General features: G+C 63.0%; 1 pseudogene; it reads right to left on the reverse strand.

Moving 5' to 3' along the window:
• Nucleotides 1-2,486: 2,486 nt before the first annotated feature.
• On the reverse strand, nucleotides 2,487-14,453 carry LOC119564322 (annotated as a pseudogene).
• Between the last annotated feature and the right edge of the window lie 1,102 nt (nucleotides 14,454-15,555).

Raw genomic sequence — 15,555 nt, forward strand, 5'->3', positions numbered from 1 at the left:
CATGGGGTGCGCGACCCTGTGCGGCTAGCTGAGTGCCCCCTGGGCACCAAGGGAGCAGGGGATGGGCTGGGAGAGGGCAGGAGGGGCCACAGCCTGCGAGCAGGATGAGAGGAGACGTTAGACAAGTCTCAACCCTCATGAGTGATGGGTCTGATCCCCCACCACGGTCACCCCTGGTCTGGGCCCTGATCCCCCATACACCTCCGGGACCTGGGGCAGGTCCTTGACCTGGCACTGGTCTCTCACTGCCTCCAGCTGGTGGGGGTGGGGTTGCTGATGGCGCTAACCCCCATGCCCAGTGACTACAGAGGCAGGACGAGTCTCTGAGCTGAGCCGGGGGAGCAGGGTGCGGGAAGGGTAGGAGAATGGGGCTCTCTCACAGCCCCTCCTTGTCTCCTTTCACCCTCCAACGAGGGGGGGGGTTGGGGACACTGCCACTGCACCCCCAGCTGTTGGCACAGGCTAGAGGGTGCCAGAGGGGAGGCCTGGCCTGGCTGGCAGGACGAGCCTACACAGCTGCTCACACAATGCAGGTGCCAGCGCAGGAACAGGGCCCCAAGGGCTGGGGGCCAGCAGCAGCCAGGGTGGCAGGACCCTGGCACAGCTCTAGGCACAGGAGGATGGAGGAGGTGGGGGTTGGGGCAAAGGCCAGGCCCTAGAGGGGGACCAAGGAGGCAGGTGTTCTTTCCCACATCTGAGCGGGAAGCAGGGGCTAGTGGTTAGAGCAGGGGCTGGGACGCAGAGGGCTGGGTTCCCGCACTGATTCTGGGAGGGGCAGGGGCTGGGTGGGTATGGTTCCCTGTGGGGGCCAGCCTGGGGGCTGGGCCCTGGTGCTCGCTCAGTGCCTGCCCCAACCCCACACTTGATGGGGACCCCATAGCTGGCTTGTGGGGACTCCTGAGGCTCCCTCCTGGTCCCTCTGGCACACGGACCAGAGGCAGAACAAGGCAGTAGGAGCAGGGGGCCACGGGGAACTGTGTAGGTTCTGGGGCACGGCTGGGTGAGCCAGCACTGCACCATCAGGGGGCGACCACAGGCCAGAGCAGAGCTGCCCCCAGGCCCTAGTCTAGCAGTGAAAGGAGCAGCCATTGCCCCACCCTGCTCCCGGGTGCGGGGAGGCAGCGCTGGCCTGGTGACTCGGATCCAGGACACCTGGGACCTGCAGCAGGGCCGGAGGGGGAGTTGGGGAGATCCCGCTCCCTGGACCCTCAGCCACCCGCCCCACCCTGTGCCCTCCCTTCCCCGGCCTGTGAACAGCAGCAGAGACCTCGGCCAGCCTTTGGCAATGCACTTCATTGGCCCAGGCACATGCCCAGCAGGGCAGTAGCCAGGGGCAGGGCCAGCACTAACTTTGTGATCATGGGCGGGGGGGGGCCTCAGAGCTGCAAACAAACAAACTCTCCCCCTGCGCCCCCCACCCCCCGGAGGTTACTCCTGGTAAAGGAGGTCACTGCCTTTACCTGGGATCACTCCTGCCAGTGCTTGCCCTAGCACAGCCCTGCTGGCAGGCAAGAGGGAGAGGATCTCTAGGGCCCGTGGGATTCAGGGGGTGAGGCTTGGCTCAGGGCTTGATCAGACCCAAGGGGGCTGGAGCTGGCTGACCCAGATGGAGCTGGGGCTCCAGGTGCCCAGGGTGTGGCTCTGATACCCAGGGAAAGGCAGTGGGGAGGTGTCTGCCACTGGGCAGGGGCATTTGATCCAGGCCCATCAGGTGGCGAGTCCGCTCTGCCCTGCTGCTAGGGTGACTAGACAGCAAGTGTGAAAAATTGGGACAAGGGGTGGGGGGTAATAAGAGCCTATATAAGAAAAAGCTCCGAATATCAGGACTGTACCTATAAAATCGGGACATCTGGTCACCCTACCTGCTGCTGACCAACCCTGGACGCGCCTCCTACGCAGTCCTGGCTCCACCCCCACTTACTTGGGCACTCTGACTGCAACTCCTGCTAGGACCCCTCCCCCCTTCGGGGGACAGGGCCAAGAGGCCAGGGTGCCAGGCTGTGATGGGAGGGATGCAGGGAGCCAGGGCTGGGCCAGCACCCCAAGGCGGTGAATGGGGATGATATGGGGGCAGAAGGGGGGGGGTTCTCTTTAACCCTTTGCAGACTGGACAGACACAGCCTGGGGCTCAGTGGCTGGGTCACATCCCCCCCCAAAGCCAGATGCTGGTAGCAGCCTCTGTGCGCCCCCCATCGCTGGCAGAGGGGTGACAGGACGGGGAGGGAGAGGGGCTGTGCTTTGGGTCCCAGGCAGGGGAGGTAGGAATGGCTGAAGCTGGTAGATAATGGAGCCGGACTCTCCCCCTACCCCATCGGGGGCAGGGTGGCCACAGGGCACAAAGGGTAACAGCCCTAGAGGCTGTGCCAGAGGGAGGAAGCCTGGCCTGCCCCCTGCCCGAACAGCCAAGCAGCCTGGGCGTCCTCCCCCGCCCAAGAACTGACACCGCAGCCAGGAGTAGGGGGGAAGGTGCCTTGTTGAGAAGAGCAGGTGGAGCTGGGGGCAGCAAGCTGTGGGGGGCAGAGTCTCTGGGGGGAGGGGGCTGCTTCTAGGCCTCCTTGGGGTCTAGCTGGTTGAGGGTTTGGACGTCATCCAGGAAGCGCTTGGGGGTCAGGATGTGACTGGAACCTGGGGGAGAGAGAGGTGGTTGGCAGCGGTGGGCACAGTGGGGCAGGTATGTGGCTGGCATCACCATCACCCCCATCCTTGCAGCTGGACCCTGCTCTAGTGCCGGGGGGAAGGGACTGTCTCCTACCCCCCGTGGCCTGGCACCGCACCCCTCGTGCCGCTGTACCCTGCACAGCCAGGCAAGAATCCACGCGCGGACAGTGTTCCTCACCCTTGGGTCTTCGAGGGGTGTGTGCAGGGGGTGAGCCATATCCTTATGGGAGTTACTGGGGGTGTCTGACTGGGCCCCCACACATGGTCCCTGGGCAATGAGAGGCCTGGGGAGCCAGAGGCCAGGAGATCAGGCGGCTAGATACACGCCATGTGGGGCAAGCACATCTGTTCCCAGGCCCCCGAGTGTGGGAGGACAGAGGGTAGCATGGGAGCCCTGTGGGTGCTGGGCAGGCAGTTCTAGGGTCTTCCCCTCCCAGGGGGTCCCAACTCTCCCTGACCTGGTCATTCCAGCCGCCCTTCCCCCCAGGACTCGCCCCACTCACCGATCACCACCTCCCACTTGCCCTTGGTGGCCGGGGTCACTTCGTAGGTGCAGCGCATCTCAGACATGGACAGCCCACCCAGCACGTAAATGATGAGGCGCGGGCCCGTCCGGTACTCGGCCGCTGGCTTGTTCTTGTGCCAATGCCCAAAGCGGGCGCTGGGGGGAGAGAGGGGCAGTGTGGATACCAGGGGCTCGCTGAGGGAATGCCAGATGAAAAGGCAGGGCCTGGAGGAGGCTGGGGGGCAGGCCCTGCCCAAGGGAGTGGGACAGGAGTCCCAAAGCAGGCAAGAGGGAGTAGGGGAGGGTGGCACCTGCACTGGGCTGGGGGTGCTGTCTAAAGCTCGGCCAGTCCCTTTCCTCCATCCTGGGCCGTGGTGTGTTGAGGGACTGCTGGGGCGTGGGGTACATGGTAAGAGGGGTCCAGGGCTCCAGGCTCTTGGACATCCCCTCCCCCGTAGAGGGCAGGGTCCTGGCCACACACTGCCAGGCACAGAGGCTCCTACATCCTGGGGTGTGTGTGTCAGGGCTCTGCCACCCACAGCCCAGACAGGCTCAGCTTTACCTGACAGCAGCCTGGGAGCTGGTGGTGGGGACCGGGTCCGACACGAAGGGCCACAGATTCTTGTCCAGTTTGTCCTCAGTGATGTCCTGGCAGGGGGTGGGGGGGTGGAGGGAGGACAGATCAGCAGGGGCCAAGCAGCAGGAACCTCGGATCTGGTGGCCAAGCCAGGCCCCATTGGGGTGGAGGGGCTGGGACGGCTCCTCACTGAATGATTGACAGTCCCTGGGGGGAGCAGCCTCGGGCCCCCTTTCCAAGGTGGGGCATGGGGAGCCAGCAAAGAACATCTCCCCCCATCTCCCCACATCCCCCTCAGCTGCTCAGTGCCCTGCTGTGAACTCCCCACCCATCCACCGTTATGAGGAGGGCGGAGACCTCCTGCAGCCAGATCCAGGGCCCCTCATTTGGGGGGGGGGAGGGGAGGCAGGAGGCTGCTGCGGGCCCTCAGTGCCCCTTTCCTGCTGCGGGCAGATCCAGGCCCTGCCTCTTGCTCCATGAGGTGTGTCCCAGGCACGCAGGGGTCCCAGGATATGATACATCCTAATGCCACATAATAGGGGCTTTTACATTAGTCTGCTGCATTGACTTGTACAGGGAAGTTTAAGGCCTGCCAAGCTGTGGCTGGCGCAGAGAGGAGGCACCCCAATTGGATTAAGCATGGGATTGAGGCTACCGCAACTGCCTGCCCCAAAATCCCACAGGAGGAACCATCACAATGCTGGAACAGAGGCCTGGGAGCCTCCCACCTGTGATCTGCCAGGGACAGGAGCTCCGGTCGGGGGGTTAATTTTTTGCCTGGAGGAGCCCCAAGCCAGTAGGTTGAAGGCAACTAAGTGTGCCCCCCCACCCCTTGAGGAGTGCCCCACAGGACAGGGTGATGAGGGGCTCAGCCCCCAGCAAGGGTCAGGGGATGGAGTGACCATGTCACCTCTCACAAGCTAAGCAGGTTTGGGCCCAGGCAGTGCTTGGATAGGAGACCTCTAAGGAAAAGCCGCTGGGTGCTGGGGGGTGCTAGTGAGTCAGCAGAGGGTGCTCTATAACCCTAGTGTGGCGCTAGGGGGCGCTGTACTGCAGGGAGCTGGTGTAGGGCTCAGCAGGGGGCGCCCTCCCCTGGCAGTCAGTGTTGACCCCTGTGCAGTGCTTGGGGGCGCTGTACTGCAGGGAGCTGGCGTAGGGCTCAGCAGGGGGCGCCCTCCCCTGGCAGTCAGTGCTGCCCCAGTGCGGCGCTAGGGGGCGCTGTACTGCAGGGAGCGGGCAGGGGGCTCTGCAGGGGACACTCTTCCCTGGCAGTCAGTGCTGCCCCAGTGCGGCGCTAGGGGGCGCTGTACTGCAGGGAGCGTGCGTAGGGCTCAGCAGGGGGCGCCCTCCCCTGGCAGTCAGTGCTGCCCCAGTGCGGCGCTAGGGGGCGCTGTACTGCAGGGAGCGGGCGGGGGGGGGTCTGCAGGGGGCGTGACCAGTACTGTGCTGCAGGAGTTCATCCTTTAGATGAGCGTCAAACAGCTGCTCCTCACTGGAGGTTAGACCAAGGACCCTGCCAGCCATTCAGATTCCAGTGCCCGTCATGACAGTGTGCTGCCTGGATCCCCTGCACTTCCAGCCCCACACACTGATCACCTCCTGCCCTAGACTCTCGGGCAGCGCTGCTGGGTGGCTGTTAACAGCTGCCTGCCACTCCTTAGGAAGAATTCAGCCACGGTGAGGGACCGCTGTATAAACCGCCCATGGCCCACCCCAGAGGTGGCAGCATCTCAGCACCGGGTAAGACAACTCCCCTGCACTCGTGTCTGTGATTGAAGACCCCTAAGGACGGCAGCAGGAGAGGACTCGCTGATGAGCCGCTCACATGGCTAGAGCCATGCGCAGATACAAAAGTGTGGATGTGCATCAGCCCGTGATCCACAAGCCGCCTTTTCCCTGTATCCGCATCCTCACCGGCAGCAGCTAGCGAGGGTGGGGAAGGGGTCTTGCAGGGAAGGGGCAGTGTGGAGGGGTTGGGGGCTGGGGGAAGGGGCAGCGTGGAGGGGGCGGGGTCTCGAGGAGAAGGGGCAGTGTGGAGGGGGTGGGGGCTTGGGGGAAGGGGTGTCTCATCACGTGCCGCTCCTGGGGTGTCACGAGCGACAGTACACGGCAGCAGCAGAGCATGTTGCATCACAGTGGGGTGGAGGGGTGGGGCGCCGGGGCCCCACCCACTCCAATCCCAAATCCTGCTGCCCAGGAGCTGGTGGGGACACTGGTGCTGCTCGAGCTGCTGGACAGGAAGCAGCGCGGCGGAGCGAGTGGGTACTGGACAGCCCCGACTCTGACCTGTCGCCCAGCCACTGGCTACGGGCCAGCGGCCCCGAGTGCGCTGCATCCCCCGGGGTGCCTGAGCCGGACGCCACGGGCCAGGTGCTGCTGGGGAGTAGAGCCCTGCACGGCTGTATCTGCAGCCGATCCACTAACCGCAGAAATGGTGCGCAGATATGCAGGGCTCTACACATGGTTGACCCCAAACCAACCCCTCCCCCTTGGGCCCAGCCTGCCAGTTGCGACCCCACCCCCAAGGCCAGGAAGCAGATGGCCCGGTACCTCCATGATGTCCTTGAGCATGGGGTTTCAGCGGGAGAGCTGGTAGCTGGACTCCAGCCGCACCTTCCTCTCCGGTCGCAGCTGCCCGCTCTGGGGGAGGAAGGGAGAGGGGGTGAGAGGCAGCAGGGAGGAGGTGCGGGGTGGGAACAGGTGCAGACAGGGAGAGCGCGGCCTACCTGAGTCGCGCCAGCCAGGCTGGCAGGGGAGAGGCAGAGAAAAAAACAGAATGGATCACTGAGCGAGAGAGAGAGAGAGAGAGCAAGGGAGAGAGACTGATGGGAGAACAGAGCTGCTTCCCCCCATTCGCCGCATGGCCACCCCAAGCAGTGGTCACCAGCTCCAGCTCCCTGGCGATCTGAGGTCCTGACTCCCAGTATCCTCTGCAGGGGCAGAAGAAGTCACCCCAGATGGGGATGAACTCAGGGGTCACCCTCATATGGGGAGGGCATCATCCCACTGTACAGGGACAGAGGCCACCTCTGTGCTGGGAGTAGGTCACTGCCATAGGGGGGCACCTCCAGGATGGCCTGGGCTCCCCTGTGCAGCACAGATCTGCCCCCTGGCATGGGTTCAGCTGCTGGCCCCTGGCCCCAGTCCCTTACCCCAGGCGTGAGAGAGATGCCCAGGAACTGCATGTTGTGGATGATGTCTCTCTGCTGCTGGATGTTGGCATGCTGGATCAGCTTGGTGAGGTTCTCCTCGCCCACACCTGCACGGGGACAGACAGGTCAGCGCTAGCACCCCTGGGATGCACCCACAGCCCAGGCACATGAGTCCGTGGCCCCAGGAGTCCTAGTTCCCTGATCAAATCCTGAGATCCTGCTCTTCCCACCCCTCTCAGAGCTGGGGGTAGACCCAGGAGTCCTGGCTCCCAGCCCCCACTAGACCCCACTCCCCTCCCAGAGCTGAGGACAGAACCCAGGAGTCCTGGCTCCCAGCATCATCCGCTCTAACCCACTGGACCCCACACAGTTAATGATCGAATTTAGGTTCCTGCTGCTCCTCCCTCAACAGGTTTTCTCGGGCGCTGGGGGCAGGGGTCTCTCTAGCTCCCCCTGGCAGTGCAATGGGAGCCCCCGTCCCCCTGATCTGGGCTCCCCCTCTGCGGCCAGTCAGGTGCAATGTCAGAGCCGAGGCCTGGCTCTTTAAGGCTGTGAGGCCTTGAGCTGGAGGGAGGGCAACGTGCCCCCCCCCGCCCCGCCCTCCCAAATCATTTACTGCTGCTTAGTGCAGACGGGGAGGCCTGGCAACCCCACAGTGCCCCCTGGCCAGGAAACTGGGCAGCCAGGCAGCCAGAGGAGCCCCATGAGGGCACCCTGGCCTGGGCAATGGGCCCAGGGGCAGTGCCTGAGCAGGGTTACAGGAAGAGCCCCGGAGCAGGGTGCTGCCCCACCAAGCCAGCATGGGGCAGGAACCGAAGGGGGAAGAGGGACTGTGCCAAGTGTCAGGGTCAGGGAGGTTCCCCAGGCCCTGGTGAGTTTGGGGAAGGGGCTGGATGCAGCAAGAAGCAGGGAGCTGGTACAGGGATGACACAAGGGGTGGGCAGGGGACTGGTCGCAGGAGGCTCAGAGACAGAACATGGTATCTGAGCAGCCTGCAGGAAGAGAGGGATGTCCCTCCTCCCTGCAGAGAACGGCCAGGGGGCTGCTCCATGTGTGTGTCTCTCCATCCCCCCTTCCTGCAGAGAACGGGCCGGGGGGCTGCTCCGGGTGTGTGTCTCCATTTCCCCTCCCTGCAGAGAATGGGCTTGGGGGAGCGTGGAGGGCAGACACTACTCGGAAGGCAGCAGCAGGGAGCAAAGGCCGCCAGGTCCGACCCCAGGGGGCAGTGCGGAACGTGGGCACAGCGCACTGGCAGGCTCGCAGGCACCGAGAGGTGGGCAGAGGGGAGACAGGGCCGTAGAGCCAGGCTGGACACAGGCTCTGGGAAGCGGCTGGCCGGGAGGCGCCCTACATGGCTGGGGGGCGTGCCTGTCTGAGCAGTGCTATTCCCCCCCAGCCCCACAGGCCTGGGCCCTGCCTCCAGGAATGCCCCCTGCAGCAGCAGGCCCCCCAGTGCTCCCCCTGCAGGCCTGTGGCGTTACCATTCTTCAGGAAGATGTAGAGCAGGATGATGCGGATCTTGTCGTAGGCCTGCACGCTGGGGTCCAGCAGGACGGGCACAATGATCTTCATGGGGTCCTTGATCTTCTCCCCATCCACGTCCGTTCCCATGGCCAGGTCCTGTGGGGGGAGGGGGCGCACACACAAGGCCCAGGTCAGGCCGCTCTGCTTCCTCCCGCCCCCGCAGCAGGATGGGAGATGTGAGGGCCCCATGACCCACAGCTCACCTATCCCGTGCCAGGGCCCCCTCCTCCCTGGGGTCAGCTCCCTCTGGGGTGAGCAACGGGCCCCCAGGGAGTAACCCGAGCCCCATGTCCTCCTTCTGCATCCCCGGTGCTGCATGGGGGGGCTGGCCCTGGCTCCAGCGAACCTGCGGGTCTGAGACCCCTCTCTCCAGGCTGAGACCATGAGCCAGACTCTGCCCCCAAGCCAGGCTCTGCCCACAGACCCACCTGCTCCACGCTGCACAGCTTCTCCACCGTCCCTTTGAAGTGCCGCATGCAGTGCTCGGCCAGGTTCAGGTGCGTGGAGTACTGCGGGGAGAGACCGGGGCACGGGGAGAGTTTACTGCATCACCGGCTGGTCCAGAGCACCTGAACCCCCCAACCCACAAGGAGGGCCCCTCAGCCAGAGCGGCAGCTCCAATCGGCTGTAGAAGCTGAGTATATAGGGATAGTTTTGCCCAGCACTGATGTGCAGCCACCTCTGGGGTGGAGCGGGGCAGCGGGAGGGGAGGATCAGGAGGAGGGAGCAGCTTCCAAAACAGCCCACGGCTTCTCTGTTAGTCACCACGAGCCTAGGGGCTTGGAGACCAGCAGGTGTCGGGGTACCTGTGCCAGTGGCCAGGAGCTTTCTGTTGGCACATGGCCCAGTGGCACCAGGAGTGGCTCCAACAGGCTGGTTTAGAAGCCCACCAAGGCCCTCTCCCGAGAGCTGCAGCAGCAGGGCACGGGCGTTACCCAAGGGCTGCCATTGGTGGGGCAAACGTGGCAGCTCTGGGCACTGACAGGCAGGCTGCTGCCCATGGTGCCACACAGCACCGGGGGGGGAAAATGGTTCTGCCCGACCGGACAGGTCAGCAGCTCTCATCAGGCAGTAAAGCGGAGTGCCCCAGAGTGCCCTGCCCCCCAGGAGAGTCCCTACTGTCCCTCACCAGCCCCACAGAGCACCCTGCCCCTCCCATCAGCCCCCTGAATGCCCTGCCCCCCGCCCACTAACAGCCCCAGCCCCGTTACCTTGTTCAGCTCTTTGTGGTACTGGGGCATCTTCTTTAGGATCTGGGACAGTCCTCGATGTTGGCCTGGAGGGAGGCGGTGGTGAGATCCCAGCCCCTCCCAGCACACGGAGCCCCCTGCAGGGCAGAGGCCTCGCCTGGGGACAGCCGCAGCAGCCCAGCTACACATGCCAGGGCGGGTCACTCAGGCCACGCGTGGCTGCGGCTTAGGTTAGACCTGCCCTTCCCAGGCCAGCTGGAATGAGACAGGAGCCCCGCAACCCGAGCGCCCCTCAAGGTGTACAGTGGCAGCGTGCCGGGGAGATGCCAGCGTTGGCTCCCTGCAGCTCTCCATGCGCGGCCCCGATCCTGCTGTCTGACCCCCACCCCATGGGCCTCTGCCCTCCCCCACTGTGGGGAGCTCCAGAGCTCTGGCTGGGGGGCAGGGGACTCCATATACACCTCTTAGCCCTTTACAGGCAAACCCTGAGAGCAATGGGACAGCCCCCGCCCCCGCCAACCCCTCCTGGGGCAGCAGGATAGCTTCTCCTCCCCATCAGTGGCAGTGGGAAGGGTCCCCCCATCCTGGACTCCCAGTCGCTCCCCCCAACCCCCACCGCACCTTGTCCGTGGTCAGCCTCTTGCTCTCACAGAAGGTGCGCAGCAGCTCCGTCACCTTCCTGCAGCAGGGAGAGGGGTCAGGACGGAGCCAGGCACTGTCTTGGAGGTAGGGGGTGCCATGTCCTATGCTACAGGGGATGGAGCCCCACCCCACGGGCACCAGGGTTCTCTGCCTCGAGAGCCTCAGACAGGCGGGGGGACCCCCTCTTCCTAAGTTACCCCAAGGCAGAGTTCAGTGCACCTCAGGGGGCTCCTGGCGCCCTGCTGGGGGGGTCTGGGGGCAGTGGCAGGCCCAGCAGGAGGTTGGTGAGGGACTCACTCAAGGGAGCTGTGAGGTGCATGGGGAGACCCTGGGCTTGGGGAAAGACAGTGTCCAGGGGGATCCCCGAGAGGAGATGTGGACAGTGGCTCTGGAAGGGAGGGCTCAGGGGTCCTTTGAGGAGAGGGGCTGGGTCCAGGGGGTCTCAGCACTCAGAGGGGAGCATGTCTGAGGGACAAGTCCCAGCACTGGGTGGGAGGGCGAGGGGGAGTCCTGGCACTGAGCAGGAGAGGGGTGTGTTGTGGGGGGGTGTCCCTGCACTGGGTGGGAGAGGAGTGTATCCAAGGGGGAGTGGGGTTCCAGCACTCGGTGAGAAGGAAAGGGGAGGGGTGTGTCTGGGGGGCCCCAGGGTGGGGAGGGGTGTATCTGAAGGGGAGGATGGAGGAAGTCCTGTCACTGGAAAAGAGGGGGAGGGGTGTGTCAACGGGGTGGGCTGTCCTGGCACTGGGTGGGAGAGGTGTGTCCGAGGGGGGAGGTCCTGGCAATGGGCGGGGAGGGGAGGGCTGTGCCAAAGTGGGGGGTAGCAAGTCCCGGCACTAGGCAGGGCACGGAGGGGTGTGTCTGGGGGTGTCCTGGCATTTGGTGGGGCACGGAGTGGTGTGTCCGGGGGTGGATGGGTCCCGGCCCTGGGTGGGGCACGGAGGGGCATGTCCGGTGGATGGGCGGGGCATGGAGGGGTGTGTCAGGGGGCAGGGCTGAGTGCGCTCACTTGGAGACGTCAGCGATGTGCATGTGGCATAGCTGCACCCAGAGTTCGTCGTCTTCGTCCAGCAGCGCCTCTTTCTCCTGCGAGTCGCTGATGCCCGTCGTCTCGTACCTGCAGGGGGGAGACAGGGTCAGACTGTGGCACCCCTCCCCCAGTGTGGGGGCTGCGGAGCAGTGCAGGTGCCTGGGTCACATCCCCCCCAGCCCGCCTGAGGAGGGATGCGGGGCGCCCCCTGCTGGCAGCCAGGCCCTACTTGTAGGTGTCTTTCTCGATGCTGAGCAGGTCGTAGGCCATGGCCTGGTAGGTGAGCTCGTGCAGCAGTGGGGACACCAGGTCGAAGCTCCGGTCCACGATCAGCAGCTGAGAACGGGCTTTGTCGGGGCCCTGGGGCAAAGGAGAGAGAAACCCGTCACCCCCTGCTCTGGCGGAGGGTTCCTGGCCTGGCTTACATGGCACAATCCAATGGGCCCTGCTGGCCTGAAACTTCACCACCCGCCCTCTCTCTGGCCCAGCCCCAACCCCAGGGGGAAGCCAAGAGACACCCCCCAAGCTAGCTGGGACGTGCCCTGGGGTCCTCCCCTGACTGGCAGGGAGAGCTCCCCACGCTGCAGGGACGGGCTACCTGCCCCTCGTGCAAATAGCAATGCCCCCCTCCCCCAAGCACGTTCTCTGCTCGTGCCTCTCCACCAACGGGAGCATGCCCCTTACAAGGCAGCCCCCCGACTGCCCCCTGCCCCATATGCTGCATAGGGAGGGGGGGAACTACACCAGAAGAGCCTGGCTAGTCTATCATGAACCAACACCAGGCCCAGAGACTCTTTGATACAAGGTCCCAGAGGGGGACGATGGGACGTTATCCCTATGCCCCACCTTGCATCTGAGTTGGGACCCCATATGAGGCTCTATGGGCCACCCACTCCCAGCCTGGGTGGCCCCCCAGCATCCAGTTGGACAGAGACCACTCAAATGGTCAGCATCTCAGACCCACATCATGGGGAGGCTGGCCCAGCCCTCGCTCCCTGCCTGATCAGCATGCACTGCCCTCTTTGCACAGCAGGTGGCGATAGCAGACCAGCCCTGCGCTCTCATGGCAGACGGCTCTGAAACCGGCTCCAGCAGCCCCAGTGGAACCCAAGCCCACCCAGGAGCACCTCGGCAAGGGGCTGTGTCTGCTCTTCGCTGGGTAGCACAGACAGTTGAGGGCGGGGGGACATACAGCCCCTGACGCTTCCCCAACTGTCCGACCTCAGTACGTGGCCCGATTTTTAGCCATGCTCGGGAGCAGAACGTCGGATCAGCCACCACCCACCCGCCTGGCAGGTCTCCACAGCCTCTGGGTAAATGGGTTGAGGCTGACGGGGGAGCGCCTCTCTTGGAGGAGTATCTGGCCCCCACCACTGTAGCACTATCATTGCTGCATCCTGCCCCCCCATGCACGTGGGGCTGGGCAGGGCTGTCACCTCATTGCAGAGGGGGATGGAGGCCCAGAGGGGCTGGGTGACTCACCCAAGGTCACTCAGGGAGTCTGTGGCAGAGCAGGGACATGAACCCAGAGCTGGCGCCTTCATTCCTCTCCAGCCTTACCCAGCCTGGATGGGTTGCTATGCCCAGCCCCCACCCCCACCCCCCAAGGGACTCTGCTCACACCTTTGCCAGTTCGGCTCTGCTGGAGGGATCCCCGAGTGCAGATGGGGGCTGGCGTAACCACCGGATCACCCCACCCTGCCCAGAGCAGAGGGGTGGTTAGTGCACTGGTGGGTGCCACAGCACTGCCTGTCCCAGCTACCCCTCAGGGCTGCCAGCTGGGAAACATCAAGGCAAGAGGGACTAGTGCAGACAAGGCCACAGTGCACTGGGACTGCGGGCTAGGTGGCTTTGGAGATCTGACTGCTAGAGGCCATGCTACAAGAGACCCTGGGTTTCTTTCTGCGCCAGCTGGCAAGGCAGGGGCACATTGGACTGGCCAGCCGGGATTGTGCTGCATGGAGCCAGCATTGCATTGAGAGCAGGGGCTTGAGTCAGCACTCCCTGCCCTGCAGTGGGCGTGCTGTCTGGATTCTATTGAAGGGGGCTGGGCAGGCAGGACTCCTGGCTCCTATTCCTGCCTCTGCCACCTACTCCTGGCAGGCTGCTCCATGCCTCAGTTTCCCCCGTGTAACATGGAGATAGTGCTTACACCCGTGACAGGGAGGCTTGGCAAGAGCCTCAGGAATATCCCTGGGGGGACTCACGGGAGTAACAGCAGCAGGGTGTGCACAGAGCAGGATTTTGCCCTCCTGAGAGCAGCCGTCAGCTCCTGAGAATAGCCCAGATCAGATTGGGGCTGCAGGCTGGAGCCAGCTCTACTGCAGCAAGTAGCTCTGGTGGTTAACAAGCATGCTGTCAATCCCTTCCCTGTGTAGATGGTTTTGGCAGCCAGGTATGTGCCAGGCTCCCCTCTGGAGGCAGGCCTGTGCTGCCAGCTCTGAGTTACAGAGCGTCTGTGCCATGGCAGCCAGCTATCCCAGAGGGGGGGCCCCCTGCCCGAGACTGGTATCATTATCCCCATTTTACAGATGGGGAAACTGAGGCACAAATAGGGGCGGTGACTTGCCCAAGGTCACCCAGCTGGGAAGAGAATCCGGGTCTCCTGTCCCAGTTGAGGGGTCTATCCACTAGGCAACTCTGCCTCGGTGGATGGGAAAGTAGAGAGGAATGGTGCGGTCATGGATCCACAGGGTCGGTGCCAGGGCCCCAGCTGTGGAAGTCTCTGGGAGGAAGCCCTTTGCTGTGCCAGACCCCAACAGGTTTCTCTCTTCTTCCAGGACAGGCCACATGGCCTCCCCACCACCTGAGACTGAACCGCTAGGCTTCACCCCGTGAGCCCTGCCCAGCGAGTCCAGCTGAGACAGATCCTGGTAGAGACCCGTCCACTCCACAGGGCCCGATCTAGGGGTTACAGAAAAGACCTGGCCCCTCAGTTCTAATCCAGCTGGAGTCTCAGATTAACTGGGCTAGATGTTACCAAATTAGTCAATTAAATTATGTATGTTATCTCTGTATAACTGCACAGATTCACCATTTCAAAGATTTTTAAGGCCAGAAGAGACCATTTTGACCATCTAGTCTGACCTCCAGTAGAATTCAGACCAAAAACTTTACCCAATATTATATTATTAGTTATAGTATTTGTTTGTATTACCATAGCACTTACGAGCTTCATCGTGCTATCATGCTAGGCGCTGTACAAACTAGGGTTGCCAACTTTCTACTTGCACAAAACGGAACACCCTTGCCCCACCCCCGCCCCACCCCTTTTCCGAGGCCCCTCCCCCACCCACTCCACCCCACCCCCCCGTTGCTCGCTCTCCCAACCCTCACTCGCTCATTTTCACCAGGCTGGGGTTGGGGCACGGGGGGGGGGGGGGGGGGGTGAGGGCTCTGGCGGTGGGTGCAGACTCTGGGGTGGGGCTGGGGATGAGGGGTTTGGGACATAGGAGGGGTCTCCGGGCTGGGGCCAAGGGGTTGGGGTGCGGGAGGGGATGAGGGCTCCAGCTGGGGGTGAGAGCTCTCGGGTGGGGCTGAGGATGAGGGGTTTGGGGTGCAGGAGGGATTGAGGGGTTCAGAGAGCAGGAGGGGGATCAAGACTGGGGCAGGGGGTTGGTGTGGGGGGGGGGGTCAGGAGTGCAGGCTCTGGGCGGCACTTACCTCAAGCAGCTCCTGGAAGCAGCAGCATGTCCCCTCTCCAGCTCTTATGCGGAGGTGTGGCCAGGCGGCTCTGCGCACTGCCCCGTCCACAGGCTCCCATTATGCCTTTGTCTGCTAGATTAAAGAGCCAGCTGGTATCAGAAATCTCTTGCCTATGGAGGTACTTGTAGACAGTGATCAAGTCACCTCTTAACCTTGTCTTGGATAAAGTAAATTGATCAAGCTTCTTAAGACTCTGACTATAAAGCATGTTTTCCAGACCTTGTATGGTCACACAGTGTCCAGTAGTAGTCTCAAATATTTATCTGATCTAACCTATCTATCTATCTATCTAAGGAGCTCATAAAACAATCACATGTGCATAAGTCTGAGAACAAGTTTTGTATTAGAGCAAAATGTGTGTGTTAATTGCTGTGTTGCACAACCTGCTGCAACTGATTTTGTTGCCACTTCTTTTACATACCTAGAAAGAGAGGTTGGCATTTTCAGTAGACTGTAAGGGACTTTTAGGCTTTCAGTAAGCTTTGGGTGACTAAACTCCCCTAGGCAGGCTCACTGAAAATGGTTACATGCATAATATGTGTAGTTTCCAGAAGACCATTTTCTCTGCAGGGAAA

This window comes from Chelonia mydas, chromosome 20 (assembly GCF_015237465.2).
Source record: "Chelonia mydas isolate rCheMyd1 chromosome 20, rCheMyd1.pri.v2, whole genome shotgun sequence".
NCBI lineage: Eukaryota > Metazoa > Chordata > Testudines > Cheloniidae > Chelonia > Chelonia mydas.